Source organism: Hemicordylus capensis, chromosome 6 (genome assembly GCF_027244095.1).
Source record: "Hemicordylus capensis ecotype Gifberg chromosome 6, rHemCap1.1.pri, whole genome shotgun sequence".
Lineage (NCBI taxonomy): Eukaryota > Metazoa > Chordata > Lepidosauria > Squamata > Cordylidae > Hemicordylus > Hemicordylus capensis.
Genome location: NC_069662.1, coordinates 103,587,114 through 103,602,990, shown reverse-complemented (window position 1 = coordinate 103,602,990; position 15,877 = coordinate 103,587,114). Strand labels below are relative to the sequence as shown.

General features: G+C 40.4%; 2 long non-coding RNA genes across 2 annotated transcripts in view; one reads left to right on the top strand and one right to left on the bottom strand.

Moving 5' to 3' along the window:
- Positions 1-15,877, bottom strand: part of LOC128331581 (uncharacterized) — a 163,387-nt gene that overhangs the window by 133,200 nt on the left and 14,310 nt on the right. The window contains exon 2 of the long non-coding RNA XR_008310357.1: positions 4,479-4,534. This is a non-coding gene — a long non-coding RNA (uncharacterized LOC128331581). The remainder of the gene's footprint in view (positions 1-4,478; positions 4,535-15,877) is intronic.
- LOC128331582 (uncharacterized) lies at positions 26-6,506 on the top strand. Its single transcript, XR_008310359.1, has 2 exons — positions 26-200; positions 3,805-6,506. It is a non-coding gene; the product is annotated as an uncharacterized LOC128331582 (long non-coding RNA).

Genomic DNA, 15,877 nt, shown 5'->3' with positions numbered 1-15,877 from the left:
AAATAGAGGGGGAATATATTTTAAACACTGTTTCCCCCTTCTTCCCGAGGGCAATGCTAAGAGGAGCCCCCTAGGAATCAGACTGGCTGGAGTAGCTTGAGTAGCAGCTGTTCCAGCCAGTAAGACCAAAAGAGGAAGTTACAGGCAGGGGAGGAGGGACTGGAGGAAACTCTCTATTCTGGAGGGTTCCCTGGTTGCTGGTAAGTCTGATCTTTTATTAACTTTGTTTGGTGGGAGCGGGGATGCAATTCCTGCTTTCTGCCTTCTCTCCCCCCCACACATTGTTTCTTATTTCTGCTTTTCACTCTTGATTTTCTGATTGGGGGCGTATTGGTAAAGGGGAAACTTTCCGTTTTCCTCTGTGCTGGAAGTCTTGGATAAATACCCAGGCCTGCTGGAGTGGAGGGGGGCAGGGGTAGGCTCCTGCCTCTGTGACTGGGTTCTCCCCTGCTCCACCCGCCCTCACTCCAATGCCCACCAGCCACTACTGATATGATGCATAGCTTTATGCTGAGAGCCCATTTCATACATTCATGCCTTGTCCCTTTCAGCTGAACATGTCAGCCACTATGTCCACTTAAAATTATTATATAAGCAATATTGAAGATAAAAGGTGCATCCAAAGTGCTCTTCTCTAAAGAATATTTTCTTGGAGGGAGGGAACTTTTTGATGCCTGTAGTGCATTATCAGCAATAGCTGTTTCACACATACAAGTTACTACTTGATGTTTCAATTACTGAGTAAACATGCTTGTGTGAACTCTTCCTTTATTTCTTGGCAAGAGAAATGTTACCGATTAAAACAAAGTTGATGTGAATTGAAAGCACAGCCTATTGTGTATGGTTAAATAAATGCAGCATCTATTAGATCTCTTGCTATTGCCATTTACCTTTAAACATTTAGAAGAGGAGATATGGAAAAACTCATTAGACTGGAACAGTGCTCCCATTAGAATTAAATATTCTCCCAAAATATTGATATATTGTGTGACGCTGAGAGACTATTCCATCACCAAATACTTAAGCTAGCTACGTTTGTAGGTTCAAGAGGGAGGATGAATTATCAAAGGTCAACCAAATACAGGAAACCATGTATTACAGTTGTGAGGTGCCTGCAGTTTGACAATAGTACAGTGTCAATAATGTATTATTATTCTAGATTAAACATCCGCCCTTTTTGCGTATCATGGAAAAAGCTTTTGAACATCAGTAGTCAATTATGAAAATTGCTTAATGACTGTAGGAAAGACAGACCCAGTGTTCATGTTTTAAAAGGGATTTAAAAGTTAAACTGGGTTTTGCTCATCTCATCCCCTTTCTACACAAATGTGGGATGGAGTACAAAACCAAAGCATGAATTCTAAAGATATATTTTTGGTATGCCAGTTAAACAGAATGCTGTACCGCAAGGAGGCGAAAAGGTCAAAGTTGGGACTTAAGTGATTTAGAAAGGATGTTTTACTAGTTCAAGTACCAGAAATCACAAGTGATGGTGGGGACTCTATACAAGAATGCAATATTATACAACAATGTTTAAAATCCTATAGATTCCCCAAGATTCTTAATATACTTCAAACAAAACAAAAGCAGAGAGGGTTTCTTCTGAGCATATCTGAAAAACTGCATATAAAATGTCATAGTTTATTCTAATTTTAAAATAACTAGTTATTTTTCAGCTTCTCAAGTACAGTACTGCCAATTCAAGTCTGACACTCTTCAGGCGACATTATAGTATGCTTCATTCCATTTTGATTCTTCCTAGCAGAATGAAATGCTTTTACAGAGCTGAAACCAAACACAACCAGTAGATATCCATGTAATAGATTTTTTCTGTGGAATAGTGTGTGTTAGGAATGTGCAGTTCCCCAATTTTGCTTTGAAAGGCATCAAATATTACTGGGTTAGCAAACGTCATATATAATTTGACATTTTATGTAAATTCCCCCTACAAAGGTTACAGATATATTCTCTATGCTCACTGTCTTAAGTACCATCTTAAGCAGGTAATGCATTAAAGATGATAAACTATATTAAAGCAAAGGAGATATTTCCTTTGTTTCCATAGAAAGTAGGATTCTTGCAGGCATAATTTTAAATTCCTAGATTTAGTCATTCTACTGCCTCAAATTTTTCTGCAGACTTGAAAATACCAATAGTTATAAGCATTACTTTTCCACATGTAGTTTTTTTCCTTAGCTCAAGGGCTTTTTGATATATAGCAGTCTGTGTTTTGCATATCCTTAAAATATAAATATCCTCATATCACAATCATATCAGAGCAATCAACAAAAGCAGATGTTGCTACAAAATACAACCATAATACTAATAGTATTAAAAGTTGTAGCAGTTCTGAAATTGTGCCCAGACTTCAGCAATAAATCTTAGAACACTCATTGACAAAGATGGTCTGCAAATTCAGAGCAAGACAAAAGATTTCCCCCATGCCCCTTATCAAATAAAACCATTCAAACTATTCTTATGATTATTCATAAGAATAATCAGTTGTTTGGGGCCCAGTTCTTTCCTATATTGAGTTGGTCATTTGAGTGTGATCATTCTAAACAGAAACAATAGGATAATTATCAGGGTATAGCTTTAGTCATGGTTAGTTAGATCAGCCAACTTTAATGCTCCTGGTTTTTTAAATACAGTCTAAAGTATCTGAATAGCTAAGTTTTACAAACTCTTTTTCAATATTGGCATATAATCAATAAAGCCTATATTTGCCATCCAAGAAGTATCATAGCATTTCAGTCTTGCTTTGGAATAATTGATAAATTGTAGTATTGACCGCACCCACTAACGTTAAAACCAATTGGTCCATATTATTCTACTCCCTGTGGTTGTTGCCCAAATAGACAAATTAATTTTTAACCATACATATCAGCTTTGTTACTCCAAGTCCAGCCCAGTAGAAAGGTTCCTGATAAAAACCACAATTGATCACAGTGAATCAATGTTTTTATTTGGCTATTAGCAAGAGATTCCTAATATGGAACTTCTCAACCATTTTATTACTGAATTTACATATTTGTCAAAAATAGTCCTTTTCATACATAAGCGGTCATGTATTTTTAAAACTCTGAAATGAGTATGTTGTCCTCAGATCTTTCTTTTTTTTAAAAATTATGTATTTTCCTTGTCTTTGTTATACCCTAGTCTTCAATTAAAACTACTGGAATGTAATGGACATGGATGCATGCGTTTGCTAGACTTGCAAATTAAAACAAAGCATATGCAGCTTTGAGAGAAGTGAGAACTCTTTCACGGTTAGCAAAAATGTAGACGGCTGCAATTAAGAAACAGATTTCAAAATAAAGAAGAATTTTCCAGTTCATTAAAAAAAATTGAAAGCATTTCTAAATGGATGCTACGGGACTGATTTTATTGGGGCACATTACATGGCGACAGTTTATACCTATCTGTGCTTAAGTGGAAAGGTGGTGTATGAATGAAACTGAAGAATCAAAATTGCTCTTTATTCCCTCACAGCAGCTTATAGTTCCTATTAGCCATATTTCATAGGCTAATTATAGGCAGCAATACAAATATTTGTTGCATGCTTAACTGCTGCCTTGAAGGAAAGAAATATGCAGGCAATATCCCTATCATTTGTCACTATTCAATATATACATAACCATAAGACTAAACACAGGCATGGATTGTATCAAGACAAGGAGGAGGAAATGAACGCTGTAGACCTCCCTTTTATCCCGAGATATTCTTTCCAACAAAATACTAATGTTGAGTTGCCTGTATAACAGAAATGACTCTGCTAATTTCGGTTATGCTATTGCCTTGCAGAGTCCGGAACTTCCAGCAGTATTTTGTTGCTGCAGGGACTGAATGAGCGGTGGAGATAGTAGCAGCGTTTTAAAGCATGCCTCTTGACAACTATCCGGAAATGCATTCCTCTGCATTATCCAGCGAGTACATAGGACAATGCTGCAACCCAGCTGTGTCCAAGCACAGACATTTATAACTGCCATTTGCCTTGCATCAAGAGTAACCCCTGAATCACACAAATAATACTGATGTTGATATAGAGTCTATTAGAAATTAGAGCTTGAGACAAAAGCCTTTGTTTAGCTGTACTGATGGTATGCAGTCCCAGGAACTGCAAATTGTACTTTAAGAAGACACATTGCTACATGTTTTGGAACTTTAAAAAATGAAAGTACCACATTTCCCTTAAGAGTGAGAACAGTGGAAAGAAAATCAGTTCTCCATGCACTCCTGTCTATTCAGCACAGCCGACAAGAAGAAAGGAGATTCAAGCTGAAAAAATGCAGAGTCTTGTTTAAAACAAAACAAAAAAGGAGACAAGGCAGTTTCCATTTTTAGCCATCCTCATCAGACTGGGTGTCAAACGATATGGTACAGTACAGGCTCCTTTACACGAAGCATTAGCTCCCGTCTCCAGCAAAATGCATGCACAACACAGCAGCCTTCCAAATGAGAAGCAAGAAGACACTTACCTTTCTACAATGGTAACAAAAGAATAGCAGCTTGGCCACTTCCGCAGCAAATGCCTCTGTCAAGAAAATGCAAAGAGTAAAGTCAGCTTGAAAGCTGCAGAGAGAGGCACTACCTATTATACTGGTGCCTTTTTCCAGGCACCCGGCTGACAGTGCTTGAACACCACCACCCTCCCCCCCCCACCTCTGCATCACAGCAGGCGACTGTAGCCAGGAGACAGAGGTGCTTAAATTAGAAAACCACTGCCAGAGGAAATAAACAGGAACCACAGCGACCCCCTCGACCCCAGCAGCCATCAAATCCGGGAAGATACAGTGCACATCTGTTTCACAAGGCCCCTTGGGAGCTCCAACTCCAGCTACTTACCCTGCCTGCATTATTAATAGATGTTAATGGCTCCATTATATTGAAAGGAAGCCTTTTCCTTTCCTATAATATGGAAATTCAGGAGAGGTTTAAGAAAATAATAATCAGGAGATTGCAACTGCCTCTGTGGTCCTTCTACTGGCAGAGGTAGTGTTACACACACTCACTCACTCCCTTCCAGCTATTCACTGGTGATACTCCACCCTTCAACATATCAGTTTGGCAGCCAGAAATTGAGTCCAAGCACTAAACTGCAATAAAGTTGACAAGCAGGCAAAGACATCCTGCCACCAGGCCATTTCCTAATTAATTAATTAAATTTTAAATCGCCTGCAACATTTCATCCAGAGCATTTTCCGAGTCTATACAAGTGATGCAGTGACTCAAGTACTGAATTTACTCCTTGGTATGCTTGCAACACAATTGGGGGCGGGAGGCTGGGTATCTTCTGTGGTAGAGACAAAGAAGAGTATATTCAGACTGACTCAGTGACAAAAGCCTCTGGTCCTCAGATTTGCTGATGCATACGAGAATATGATCATGGACTATCCCTACTATAGGTAGTATTTTTGTTAGTATTTGGGTTCCTTGGGAACTGTACACACACACACTCCAACAGGTATAGGGAAGTTACATTTTAAAGTATGCAAGATCCCAAATATCCCCCACAAAGATATTGGACACTCATTTTAAATTCAGATCTTTCTAAAAATTATCTGACATTACCAATGGGGAATAAACTAAGTCTAACTCCCTTTTGCTAGCTGTACATAGAAGGCCCTGCACTTATCAATAAAAGTACAATATATTTATCAGAATTTTGCAACAATAATGCAGCTTGGTTACATGTGGATGGGGCAAATACAGTGGAAGATATTTCACAATACTGTCTGTTCATTAATTAAATTGCTGAACATGTGTGCATCTCTTGGTCTCTCTAGTGTCACATTAAGTGTTTCTTAGCTAAATTTAGCTTTAGTGAAGCTGGATTTGCAGCAAAAAGCCTTTTTATCCCATGCAGAATAGACTAACAAATATTTAAGTTTCAGCCGATCCCACCCCATCTACACGTTATAGAGGCAGACAATGCATCTTCAAGGCTATTAACATATTTACACTGTGGCTTTTCATGGCTGAGTAGGAGGCCTTGGCGTCAGCCAGCCAGCATCCTTCTATTGCAGATGCAAAAAATGCAGCTGTTTGCTTACTTCTGAGGAATACATGAGAAGTGTCATTAATTCTTCCAAGACAAATGTTAAGCGATTGGCTTTGTTGCCCACTGCCTCTACTGATTTTAGAGACCGCCACCAAGTATTGCAGAGAAATGAAGACTCACATGGATTGATTGTATTAACTGAATTACAGACAGACAGCCTCAGCACGATAGTCTTCATCTCGCTCTCTAATTATTTAACCGGATAGAGCCCGGCTGCTGGAAAATTAGCTCTCAACAGGAGGCAACCGATCTGAAAGGTTTCTTTTGATGGAGAAATTATGAACTGCCAGTACTACATAGGCCAGCAAGTCACTATGTGGACCACTGTATTTAGTTTGGAAAATGGCTTGCTTTTATACAACAGGAGTTTCAGGGAAAATGGGGAAATTCCTGTATTTAAGATTTTTTAAAGCATGGAATTTAGTAAAAAGAATTGCAGTAAAACTCTGCTCATTTCTCATTGTAATCGTTTGTGTGTGCGTTTCCATTTCCTTTATGCAAACAAAGAACATTTTAGTCCTAACTTACACAGAGATTTAGTTTTTTACAGCATTAATTCTACTGTGAATATTTACCCTCTTCAGTTCCTTAGAATTTAAGGCATGTTTTAGATCAGCCACTGCCTGATAAAGGGATGGAAAATACACCGTGTTCTTTTACTTGTCTGAAGCATTATGGGAAAAAAACAGGATATTAAGAGACTTCATTCTTTCAGATTTGACAAATACATGAAAATGTTCATTTCCCCTACATCTAACATCCTTCGGAAATGCACCAATTCACTGTTCACACCCATACACACAGTTTTAAGAATGAATGCTACCCAGATTGTATACTTCCATGCTAGAGACAAGTGACAAAGCATAGACCAGATATATATACACATGTTTGGGTAAATCGTTTCAGTTAAGCCAGACGTCAACACACAAATGTGTATAATATAGGAACACACTATAACAGAATGACTAATTGTAAAGACAATAGTAACAAAAATGGTGACCAGGTGGTGGAGACCACTGTATAGCTTGATAGCTGGTATATTCCAGCAGTGGTAGCTGTAGTAAGTTACTGACAGTTGCTACATTTTTCAGTAGGACTCAAGTTCTTTATTGTATTTGCAGCTTTTAGTCTTGGGAGGTTTAATTGCATTTATATTTTGTATGCCACAGCAGACAAGCAAGCAAAACTACCTGCATTACCTGACTGCAGAACAAAGAACATTTTCTTCTCCCATCATTTGGTTCCTAAGCCACACCCTTTTGTCTATACAAAGCAGACTCCTTTCAATGCTGCCTCCTCCCCATCCACCGCAACATGCATTGATGCCATGACAATGAATGTTTTCACTGCAATTTTACAATATTAACATCTCACGTTCCTAAGAATGACAGAATTGTCACTAAATCTGTATCCAAGAGCAAAATATGCAAGCATGTGTTATTAAAAGACTATGATGCCACAGTAGTGTCCTTTTAGCAGGTCCCTTCAGTCATATTTGTGGAGGCCTGTGTTTATGTGCAAGAAGCCAGATCCTGTGCATGGCAATTCCTGCATTTGAATGATTCCATGCATTTTAAAGGTTATTACATGTTTGCCTTAAAAAGGTACAGCTGACGCGGGTCTGAGATTTGACAAAGTGATGCAGATGAGATTGTTCCTTAAATGGCAAGTAGAGGTTTCTTTATGGGTGTTGACTGTTGTAAGATGTCCCTGGGTACAGATCTCTCTGGAATGTTTGGAAAGGGGAAACCACTGGAGTTTGGGAAAGGTGGCACATCCTACCCACCTCCAACTAACTGGGGTGGTGTAGAAGCAGATGCAAGAGGGTTTGTGTAAAATGGCAGGGGGGGGGAGGTTGTGCCCTCTCTTTTGTAGCAGAGAGAGAGTGAGAACATGCTGAACGCACCTTGGGGTGCAGGGCCTCTTTCTCGGGATCTAATATGATCTAACAAATCTGCTGCCTGGTCCAATGCACACACTGCTTGCCTCTACTAATATTTTATACGCCTTCAGTATTCTCTTGTCCAAAAGAAAACCAAAAGCCAAATAGCACTGCACCAGAACTTCACACTGCTCAGAGAACTGGGGAGCATACAACTACCTTTCAGCCATAAAGGCTTCTCAGGCAAATTACCAGAGATCACAATACACTAGTTAAATGGTCATGTCATGTTCTTCTGGACAACAACAACTCAAGGAAGGCACAGGAATGAATTATAGACTAGTTCAATAGTTTTTGACTGCATACCTCCCTTGAAGAAGCAGGTTTACAGATTGGGGGTTCTCTTGGAGTTGGACCCAGCTTTGTACCTGGCTGTCCAGGTGTCTGCCATGGCCAAGGGTGGCTTTGGCACAGTTTTGGCTGGTGCACTTGCTGCATCCATTTCTGTCTCAGATAACCAAGCCAGAGTTATCCAAGCCCTCGTTGCATCACGATTTAATTACTGTAATATGTTATATGGGCCTGCCCTGGAAATTGCAACTAGTTCAGAATGCAGTTCAAGGGTCTTGATGAACACAAGATCTTTATTGATTGATTGATTGGATTGGATTTTTCTATACCGCCCTTCCAAAAATGGCTTAGGGTGGTTTACTTAGAGAAATAATAAATAAATAAGATTGATCCCTGTCCCCAAAGGGCTCACAATCTAAAAAGAAACATAAGACAGACACCAGCAACAGTCACTGGAGGTACTGTGCTGGGGGTAGATAGGGCCAGTTACTCTCCCCCGATAAATAAAGAGAATCACCACGTTAACAGGTTCCTCTTTGCCAAGTTAGCAGGGTATTAGAGCATCTCTCACCAGTTCCATTTCAGCAGTGCTGGTTACCAGTTTGAATCATGCCTGAAAACAAGGTGCAGGTGCTAATCTATAAAGTTCTTAACAGTAGGGGGGGCCTACATTCTTAGGGACTACCTTCTTGAAAAGGGGTCTTCTCTGATCATCCCCTAAGAACATCTTGCAAGGCCCTCTTATTTAAGCCTTCTCCTTCAGAAGTGTGTTGACCATATGAGAAAGGGACTTTTTGATAGCTGCCCCCATGCTGTGGAACCCCCTCCAGAGACAGATCCAACTAGCTCAGTCTTTAGCAGTATTTCACCCAGGGCATAGCAAGCAGGGTGACTGCCCCAGGCCTCGCTCTTTTAACCCCATTAAAATTAACTGGAAGGGGCCCCACACTGGCTAATTTGCCCCAGGCCCGACAACCCACCAGGGCTCTTTAAGGACAGCCCTGATTTCACCAGCTAGCCAAGACACACTTATGCTGGCTGGATTTCCTGATTTGAGACCACCTGTAAATTTTGTTTTCCAGCACATTGTTTATATGACATTTATGCAGTTCAGTGTAAGTGTAAAGTGATGCACATTAGGGCAAAGAAATCCCCAAATTCACATATATGCTGATGGGATCTGAACTGACAGTGACCTAACCAGGAAAAGAATCTGGGGGCTGTGGTGGACAGCTCACTGACTGAAAATGTCAACCCAGTATATGGCAGCTGTATAGGCAGCTAATTCCATGCTAAGGACAATTAGGAAAGGCATTGAAAAATAAAGCCACCAATACAGTAGAGCCTCTATGGGGCAACTGTAGTTGGAATACTGTGTACAGTTCTGGTCACTGCATCTTAAAATATTTTGTCAAGCTAGAAAGGGGCCTGACCTTGCAGAGCTTTTCTTACGTTTTCATATTTTACATTTTACTGTTTGAATTTCATTCGTGAGCCACCTTGAAAGGCAGGATATTATATTTTTAAATAAAGTAGTGCACCCTTCCCACAGAGTATAACCTTCATTGTGAGTGGCATCTACTTGTGCATATATTTTTATGTTATATGGTTATAAAAATAAGATATTAAATAAGATACATATAACATAAGATTATATGTACAGCAAAAGACTGTGCACAAGCTTTCTTTCTCTTGAGCCTCCCTGGATGTACAATCCACAAATCTAGATTTACATACATGAGCTTTGAATGGATAGTGTGAAAGGTCAAATAGTAAAAGTGGCGTTTATCTCAGCTTTGTGATTCTGTCATACCAAAAAGGGGGGAAGAAATCTTAGCTTTTTAAGAGAAAGTCTGGGTCCCAACAGAATGTGTGTATGCAACCAGTTTAATGGGCTAGAAGCAGTAGGCCTTAATGGAGAATATAGCGATATATACCTAGGACTGCAATCATAACACATTTTGTTACATGTGTACTCCCAAACAGGGAGAAGTCCAGCACACTACCGATTCTGGCTTACTTTGGAGAAGAGTATCAATGACCTTTATTGTTTCTGAAATATTTGGTGTATTGACAAATACAAAAATCCCACTCATGGCAAGGTTCAGCTGAAGCTGGACTATATAAACAGGTCTAACAGGTTTAGGACCTTGATAGCACACACCTAGTCTCAGGCTTGCCAGTAGTATATATGTCCTCTCAATATGCATGCATTCTGTGTGGCTTTTGACAAATATTGCAAATCAAAAACCACAATGCACAACTATCACCCCATTTCACAGCAAGAAGCAAGCAACTGCAGCTGAATCCTCAGATGAAATTGGCATGCTGCAGCTCTTAAACTGTGCTGGCGTTTACCTTATGGCAAGGATGAAGCCTAGCAGAAGACTAGCTGACAAGCACTGTCAGCACTTCTTCCCTTGTTTCCCCCACACACATGATCACAAAACGGGAGAGTGCAAAGCTTCCAAAACTGGGTAGGGTGTTTGTCCTACCCAGTTTTCAATCGCGTGAACAAGCCTATTGGGTGCCTTCCATTCTTGGGATGGAGTGTGGGGGTAGGAGAATGAAGGTATCTGGATTCCTCTTCTGAGTAGATTGTCTTTTCATGTTGTATAGTAGTTATATCTGTCAAGTTTCATTGAGATGGACAAATGACACGGGGGGGTGGGGTATCAGTTACACTTTCTATCATAATGTAATTGTTTGCTTAAAGGAATTGGTAGTATTTTGCACCTGACCTTCAGTTCTGTTTATAGGCAATATTGAATTAAGAGAAGAGAGGTGAGGGAGTCATGCAAGATCATTTTCCAGATTTCAGATACACGTTTGTCTTTATCCGATTCCGAGAATTTGCCCATAGTTCTGCAAGAAGCTTGTGGCATCAGTGATCTCCGTAGTGATAAGCTGCCAGCTGAGAGATGCAGTACAATCATCCCTTGCCAACCGCTAGGGTTCCATTCTGGCAAAACCTTGCCATTGGCAAATTCACTGTTGGTGAGGCATTAAAGTCTATGGGAAACAAGGGGTTTGGGGAACCATGCCCGCTAAAAGACCTAAAAATAAAAGGGAGAAAAATATCCCCCAAAATGCTTTAAAAAATAAATCACAACAAATCCTGTAATATCGCCAAGAGTCACCAAGAAGAATGAGCAGATCGAACCTCTGGACATTTTTTGAAACCCCACCCCCAATCACTCAAAAGGCATTTTAAATTGGCACGAGACAGTAAGGTTGGAAAGGGTCACCAAGAGGAATGAGTAGATCGAACCTCAGAAGCCCCCAATAATCACTGAATCCCCCCCCCCACAAAAAACACTCCTTGTCGACCGTGGATACTCAGGTCGTGGTTGGCAAGACCTGTCACAATTTCCTATTCGCTTATACTCAAAACCATGGTTGGTAAAACTGTGGTTGGCAAGGGATGACATTATTGCAAACTGGCTATTTCACACCAGAATTTTTTTTTATCAAGAGTTGATAGTGAGAGAAAAGTACAGTGAAACTGAAAGAAATGGGATTCAACCTGGATAACACAGGCAGTACTGTCAACAGATAAAGTGTTATCTGTTTAAAATCTCTAATATGTGTATGGATTAGGTCCAAAACACAAATACAGAGACAATCTGTAATGACCATTTGGTAAGAAAGACACACACTGCAGTCCAGAATCTGTAAATTACAATTTGAAGCAGACCCTAAGTGAATACAACTATTTACCGGTGTGCATAGAGCCACTTAACAAGCCAGGAGTCTTTCTTAGTCATTTTATAAAGTGACAGTTCTCTTATATTTAGAAGGACATCAACTGACCCTGTTTAGTCCAACATATCATCCCTCCCAGAGAACATTGCTGGTGTCTCCCTTGAATTTCTTTTAATATATTAAGCTCCTTTGGGACAGGGAGCCACCTTTCACTGCCATGTAGACTGCTTTGGGAGCTTTGTTGAAAGGTGCTATATTAAAAGTCTATTGTCCTGCAGGTGGTGAAGAGAATCTTGCCTCACTCCTGGCATTTGAGCCAAAATCCAGGCAAGCAGGGGAGTGGTACTACTTGGTCAGTGAAACTGCCTTAGTTCTGTGCAAAGTAAATATAGATAAAGGGAAGCAGTTTCAGATACGGTTATGAGAGCATAGTTCATCTGCAAGCGTGAGGAAGAGAACCTTCCTTTGGGCTGTTTCACAGATGCATGTGCATTAGTTGATCTCTGTACTCGATTACTGGAAGCCGAATCCAAATATGTGAACAGATTCCACTGAAAAGTCTCATGTGGCCAGGATGAGAGTGAAGCAGTGTTCCTCTATCAAGGACTCCCAGATGTTGTTCACTACAGATCCCAGCATCCCCAGCTGCAATGGCCTTTGGCTGGGGATTCTGGGAGTTGTAGTCAACAACATCTAGGAATTCCTGTTAGAACACTGGTGTGAAGCTCTATATGTGATAGCCTATTCACATGTGGAAGTAATCACTTGATTGTGTAGTCAAATGGTAAACATACCTCTGTGAACCTTCCTTTGGAGAGGTCTTAATCCAAGACAGAGCTCATCAAGGTTTGGCTCAGGAACATCAGGAGTTAGCAATGTGTGTCTCAGGGCGTGTGCTTTTCACCTAGCACATGTGATCTGGACACAGTTCAATAGTCAGAATTAAGAGAATGAGGAAGAGTTGTGGACCAAAGATACTGTGAAGTATGGATAAGAAGAAACTATGATCACTCTGTAGCCAGTAGGGAAAGTAGGCCAACCTAGTATAATCTGATCTTCAGCTTTCAGACAGGTGAGATGTAATAGGAAGAGGAGGGCAGAGCACAGAATGCTCCAAGGACATATTTTGACATCTGTGCTTTAAAAAAAAAATCATGCTCATTAGCAGTTAGAGATCTGCCCAATTATCAAAATGTAAAATTAGATACCTCCTTACTCCCTTGACACGTTCTCTATAGCCCCTCCACACTTCCCTTTGAAATTGCAGCACACAGTTCCTGCTTTCAATAGGCTAAGGTTTCCCCAATTCCCTTCAGTTTCTTCCCTGCCTGTTTCCCCACAGCTATTTGATTCTCCCACCTATAACTGGTCTCCTTTTCATTTAAAAGGATTTTTATGCAACTCTTCAGTAAGACAAGACTCTGTGGCGGGGTGGGGTGGGGTTTCACAACAATCATTTTTTAAAAATGACTGACATATGCACATGCTAACAGAGCCATACACTCAGAGCTGCAGCAAAGTTGGAAGGCAGCCCCAAACAATAAAACCCACACAAAGTGATAAAAACCACTACAACCCGTTAAAAAAAAATCAATTAAAAGATTGAACATCTTCTTCACTATGAGCACCATTGAGAGGTCCATCTGCAGTTGCCATCAGTTCTTCTGGTAGCTACGTAGGGACAGGACTTCTCTGTTGCCACCCCGAGACTTTAGAATGCACTCCCTGCTGAAATAAGAGCCTCTCCATCTCCGGCAACTTTTTAAAGACACATTTATTCACCCAAGCTTTAACAACTAGAATTGTGATTTTAAATTGTTTTAATGTTTTAATTTTTGTGTTTTGTTTTATGTTGTTGTAAACCATCCCAGACACATAAATTTGGGGTGGTGAACAAACACACACAGAACAAAAACCAGCTTATGAGGCATGCTAGAAAGCCTGGGGAAAAGAAGTTTTCTTCCTTTCAGCACCAGGCAAATTTGGCACCAGGTGAGCCTCCCTAGAAAGGGTGTTCCACATGTCACAACAGAAGAGGCCCCTTTTCTGGTCACCCCCTTCCTTGCTTCAGAGGGAAGAGGAGCACTAAAAAGAGTCTGACCAGAATAGCATTGTGGCAGGTTCATTTGGGGAAAGGTGATCCTTTAAATAGTAAGGTCCGAAGCTGCTCAGGGCTTTACAGACAAGGAAACTGACCACAAGTCCGATTAAGAGTATCCCTTCAGTGGGTCCAGTTGGTAACTAAGCAACCATATTTCCTTTTGTTTCGCCATCTTGCCTCCTAGGCTCTTTCCCCATTCAGCTTTCACCTTCCTATATTGCCAACAAATACACAAGGTCTCCCATCTTTGGGCCCTGCATGAAGCTTTCCTAAGCATAAACTGTCTCACATTTCCCCTCACAAAATTCAGACTAACATGATTTACCTCACCATTTGTCAGCCTTCTATCACTGAAACCCAATTCAGAAATGTGTTTGAGGTGCAAACATCAACTGTTCCCACTTTGCTTTCATATGTGGAAGCATTTCACATAGTGAAGCTACCATGTAATTCAAAAGCTCACAAACTATAAATTATGTTGTAAATGAAAGTCAGCTTCTCTCAGTGCCTTCAGCATTAGAGTCTGGATTTCGTTTGATGCACAGCAGTGTTGAGTAATGACACTCTGAATTTTGTGTTATAACTATTTCAGAGTCTAAAGTAAAAGGCAGCCATTTTACTTTAAAGAGTTCATATGAAAATGAGCACACAATGTTGCTTAAAAAATTACTATTATAAAGCTGATTCCTGTTTCACTCTCCACAGGACATACAGTAAGATCATCCACACAATCAAAAGCTGTGTTCTACCCAGGTTTGGGAGTTGTGTGTGCTTCCATTTTTTGGTTGTGTGGAAGCAAGGTAGGAGGAAAACCTGAGTAGCTTTTCCTCCTACTTTGCTTCCACACAGTCACTTCTACCCAGGTTTTCCTCTAACCTTGTTTTCACACAACCAAAAATTGGGAGCACACACAGCTCCCAAACCCAGGTAGAACACAGTTTTTGACTGTGTCAGTTACCTCTACAGATTTAGAGGTTATTTAACCAGCATCATTCCCAGTTGATTAACCTTGCTTAATTTAGGCAAGAAATTGAGGCTCTTTGGTTTTTTGTTTGTAGGTGTTGTAGTTTTTTTGCATCTAAGATTAAAGACTAAATTAAAAACGTACAGGTCATCGTGCCAGCACCACATTTAAGAAAGCAGTAAGTACTCCAAATCCATCAGCAATACCAGGTATTTCACTGGCAGACAAGTTCTAACACTTCAGTCTTAATGTTTATATTAGTTATCCAACACAAATGTGATAACAGAGTGGCACAAATTAGAATCCACCACAGCAGCTTCTTGGGCTGGAAAACTGTAGCATGTCTACTCCCAGGTGTTGTATGTCTGTTCTGACATTGCACACTTTATTATCAGGCACATACGTTTTTGGCAAGTGCAGGCAACCATGTTTGAATGATCCTAGTGGGGCACTCAATTAAGCACTTTCTGAAGTCCAGAAACAGCTTTATAGAAGCCTCCAATGAGACATATGATTTACCAGTGCTGGCCAGCAAGACAAAAGGGCTCTCGACATTCTGTGGTTCCATGTAACCACACATGCAGAGTTTTTATTAGGGCAGAAATCAGCATCCTGAACATCTGTCTGTTCTTAAGCAAAATGTCTTGCTTTAGACACTTTAGAGGGAAGCTGAAATGCCAGGCTCCAAGATGTGTAGACAACACCCAATAAAAACAGTCTCAGAATTCAGAGGGGTTTCAGCAGAACTTCAGTGATCTGTGACAACGCTTCAGCACCTTACATAGCTGTAGCTAGACGGGAGGTGATCTACAT